This window comes from Thunnus thynnus, chromosome 18, assembly GCF_963924715.1.
Source record: "Thunnus thynnus chromosome 18, fThuThy2.1, whole genome shotgun sequence".
NCBI classification, from domain to species: Eukaryota; Metazoa; Chordata; class Actinopteri; order Scombriformes; family Scombridae; genus Thunnus; species Thunnus thynnus.
Window position 1 is genome coordinate 24,262,735 of NC_089534.1, and position 4,894 is coordinate 24,267,628.

Sequence of the window (4,894 nt, forward strand, 5' to 3'; positions counted from 1 at the left end):
GAATCGCTTGTTTATTCCTTCAGAAGACAACAGCAACACAGGACTCTGTGGCTCTGCTCCCGGCTGTCTCTCTCCTGCAGAGCTCGCCGGGGCTCAGCAGCCGTCTGTCGGCAAGCAGCCATCCACCAGTCCAGCCCCACAATATGCACACATTTTTCGCATATAGCTTAGCCTAGCCTAGCTTCGCCCCATGTGACGTAAGAAGGGGCAGCAAATCTGAATGGTTTGTTGAATTACATGAGTACAGAGCAAGCCAGCCCACACCAAACTGACTGGGTGGTCTTATTTCCCAATTTGTGTGTTAGTAGGCACATCAGAGACCCAAATACATACTCAGAAGCAATGAAAAATTGAGTTTTTCATAATATGGCCCTTTTTTTAAATAACTAATAAGTTGTGTCTGTGTATTTTTATTGGCCAAAAACATCTCATTGACACTGAACAGAGCATTTTTATTGGTGATTTTGTTCCCTATTTATTGTAATTTATCTAAATATCCATCATTTTTATCCCTTTTTAGAAACTTTTATTTACTCTTTCTCCTTGTTCCTCTCTAATTCATCAGATCATGCAACTGAATGCTGCACTGATGCACACAGAAGAGCATCCCAGCTGGGAAAAAGATTGGTTGGTATTGTCTTACAACTGCAAAGCAGGGTGGAGACCAATAGTCAGGAGTTGCTAACTGAGCTGATGCTGCCCTCTGCTGGAAGAGGAGACAAAATCCTCATTATGCAGCTTCTGTAGCAGTTCAAAGGTAACATTATTTTAACTGGTAAAATACAGAATCTTCCAAGGGCGTGCAGTACTTGCAACAGGATTAAAACATGGGGATCACAATGTGCTGAAAATGACTTTATCTTTCATATTAGTCACTAGTTTTTTCCTCTACTTGAGCAGATTTATGTCTATAGTTGCAGTATGTATTTTGTTTATATCTGGTGATGTTAAACTGGTCAAGTTTGCCCCCTTTTTTCTCCTCTATCGCACAAGTTAACTATTAACTCAGGCTGACATAAACTGGGGAGAAGAAATTGATTTAGGCCACAGAGAATGAAAACATTGTCTGTGATGTGCCTTCAGCGACAGTTTTAACTTCAGATTAACAAGATTCTCTGTAAATATAATGTAGATTTCTCCAAAATATTGGTGAACACATGCCTAGCTGGTGCAATAGATGACAGGTCACACAGTGTGTAAAAGAGATGTGTCCTCCTAAAAGTCTTGGTACACTAAGAGAGGGAGAGCATTAATGATTTTTATATCTGTATTTCCCAACCTTTTTGGCTCATGGCCCCGTGAAATGAAGCATTGTCTACTTGTGACCCCTCAGTACAAGAGCTGTGATCAGTTTGCCCAAAGGGGGATTTTTCTCATTGGATTATTTAACTTGAAGGATTTTTAGAGGTAAAAGTATCAAAAAAACAAAAATCTGAGCAAAAAGGCAGAAAAAATAAACATTGTTAAACTGTTTGTTTTTTTTCCTTTTTAATTCTTTAATCATCTGATAAACCATCAAACACAACAGACATCTTACCAGCCTGTCCTGCTGTCTCATAGCCTTCAGCCAACCTAGGCTTACTATATTATCCATCCATCCAATTATTCATTAATTTATTTGTTACCTATGTTCCTGATTCAAATGCTGTTGATGCTCACATAGAACTGCATGAATACTTTATATGTATTAAAAATATACAATTTCCTTAGATAAAGTGGTACATTAATTTCTCTACACTCACTGAAAATAACAAATTTCCACATATGATTTTATCAGTCTGACAACATAAGTAGTAAGAAGATCCACTTACTAGCATCTAGAGATCTATAAAGACATGCAGTTGAAAGCTCAGGCAAAAGTCAATAAGTTGACATTTCTTTTTTTGTCAAACTACTATTCTCAAATTCAAGAACAAACTTTTACACTCAGTGATTCTATCACATTTTCTGGCAATATACAGTAAAATATTTACAAATTTTATTATAATTTCAAACCATTTCAAGGAACTTTTTTATTAGATTGTGACAAACTGTTACATTGTCTGGTATCTGTTACCAATTCAGATCACACTGGGCACACCATGTGACAAACTGACCATAAAGTGTACAACTTAAATCAACAATATGTGGCACTAGCACACCATTCCCTTAATTAATTCTTTTTGATTTTCTGGTAGTTACCCTGAAATAAAATACACATTTACGCACTTTCAAGTGCTTTCACTGCTGTGGGAACTGAGCAGAGTAATCTAACAGAGGAACATTAGAGAAACCAGCAGGAAATCCACATCTGAGCTCTGCAACAGGATTCGTGAATGTTATGTTTGTGTCATTCAGCCAAGTCAGGAAGCTCTTTCGGTTTGGGTCACAGTGGAATCGGTTCATTTTCAGGTCGGGGAGGCTATGAAGTTGTTGGAGAGGTTGAGTACTTTCAGACTTTTGGGGAACACATCAGGCTGGAGATACATCAAGGTGTTGGATGAAAGGTCTATCTGTATGACTGAGGTGAGACCTTTGAAAATGCCTTGTGGAAGAGATTGTAAGGCGTTGAAGCTCAAATTGAGACCGATCAAATGCCCAAGATTGTCAAACAGATCCAGGCATTTCCCTTTTGACCAAATGGACTGCAAATTGGTGCCGTTAAGATCCAGGGCTTGCAAATTATTCAAACCAACTTCTGAAACTCGTCTACTGAGTGTGCACCACCTTATTGTGTTTCCTCCATAGAAGAGATTCTGGAGGCATTTCAGCTGAGCCAGAAAGGTGTAAACATCCCCCAAGTTTGTTAATCTGTTGTCCTGAATGTTCAGATGAATGATATTAGTGGCAAAACATGTGATGCTGCTCACTGATGATGGTAGAGATGCAGGGAAGCCAAGTTCTTGCAGAAAGTTTCCTGTTAGATATAATGCTTTCAGGTTGGGAAGTCCACTAAATGAGCCATAACCCAGTGCACCAATGTGATTGTAAGACAAGTCTAACACTCGCAGGTTTGTTAGAGAGGCAAAAGTGTAGGAACAGATTTCCCTGAGCAGGTTATGTGACAGGTTTAGCATTTTTAAATGTCCCTGAAGACCTTCAAAGGCATTTCTGTGTATCTGATTCACTCTGTTTTGGAAAACGTCAATGATTGCAACATCTTTAAGTGGACTAAAAACCCCCTGTTGCAATGCATATATCCTGTTTTTAGACAGATCCAAAGTGCGGACTGAACTGTTCTTCAGGCCCTCAAACGTGCTGCTGTCTGGATCAGGGAGGTTGTTAAATGAAAATCCTTTACCCATGGGCCCTGACAGTCTGAGATGGGAGATCTTAGTACCCTTGATTGCTCTGAAAAACTGCTTTGATTTACCCACGCTGAACCCGTTGTAGGACAAGTCAAGTGTCTGAAAGGACATTCCTCTGAAAGGGTTCCCACATTTCTGCAAGTCAAAGCTTTCACTACTCATGTCCTTAAGTTGGACAGAGTCCAAATTCAGAACCTGGAAGTGCTTCCCCTGGAAACCAACCAGATCAGACTCACATATTTTGTCAATTTTGTTCAGTTTGAGATTCAAATCTTTCAAATGAGTCATGTTGAAAAGAACATTGAAGGCTGGATTCTCTTTATCTGGTTACCAAAGAGGTCAAGGGTCTCTAAGGAGGACAGTGGTTCCAAATAGTTCTCCTTCAGGATGGACTCTTGAAGTGAGCAGTAATCCAAGTAGAGACTCTGCAAACTGGACAGTCCTGCAAAGGTTTGTGAGGTCCAGCTCCTGTAGCTCCTCAAGGCCTGACAGAGAGGTAGCGTTGATCTCTCTGATGTGGTTCATCTCTAGGTACAAATGGGTGATGTGGGGAGGGAGAGCAGAAACCCAGTGGAGGTTTTGGAAGGCACAGTCGGCCACAGGGCCCATTATGAGGCAAAAATGTTTTATTAAAGTGGATTTGTTCACTTCAGTTACCACTTAATCCTTACAGTCAAATTGCTTGTGAGGCTTTACCGGTTGTGTATTATCCGTCCAATCTTGTTGTTTTTTAATGAAAACACTCTCAAAATATAAAAAAAATACCAGGAAATTGCACAAGAAGAATGCTATTGCGTCAAATCAGCATTTGAATTGCACTCTTCTTCTCATGTTGTAAGACATTAAGTTTGCAAGTTACCTTTTTAAATTTTGGGGCGGCCTTTGATTGCACTGTAACTACACTGAAACTGTATTTCATATGTATTATTTTTTGTTTATTTTCATTGTATTTTACTTCATTTTACTATAATTGATTTTATTTTCTTTCTTTCTTGTCTTTAAGGTTGCTCTGATGCATATCTTTGTCTTTTGTAAAGCACTGTAAATTGCCTGTGTTTGACAGCTGCTATAAAAAAAGTAAGATTTCAATTTTCATTTTCATTTAACAAGGATGCACTATAAACATAGCATCATGTTATTTTACAAAGATATGACATTTTTACATACCTGTAGTAAAACACAGATGACAACTACCTGAAGAACAAACGTCCCCATCTTCACACTGCTTTCCAGAAGAAATCCAACTCTAAATCGTCCTTGATGAAATAATGATTCAGTCTCTGCAGTTTAAAAATCTGAGCTCCACACTGCAGAGATTTATTTTGGCAGTCTTTTTATCTGCTAGTGATTGCGTCACTTGTGCTCTGCATTACATTGACCTTGCAGCACATGACGGTGAATGGGATTTCCCTTTTTTGGCAGAATCCAGATTAACAAGAGGAAGGAAAGTTTGTTAGCATGTTTGCAGTCCTCTGTTGCTATGTATATATGTTTGTTATTGTGTATTGAGGTTAGGCTAGCACACTGGTTTGGTTTGAAACTCAGTTGGATGTTGTTGTTGTTTTTGTTTTTTGCCATTGTTTGTTTTATTTTCTTTGATTGTTTTT

At 38.7% G+C, this 4,894-nt stretch overlaps 1 pseudogene; it reads right to left on the minus strand.

Annotated features, from left to right (window-relative positions):
• Window positions 1-472: 472 nt before the first annotated feature.
• On the minus strand, window positions 473-4,407 carry LOC137169784 (toll-like receptor 5; annotated as a pseudogene).
• Between the last annotated feature and the right edge of the window lie 487 nt (window positions 4,408-4,894).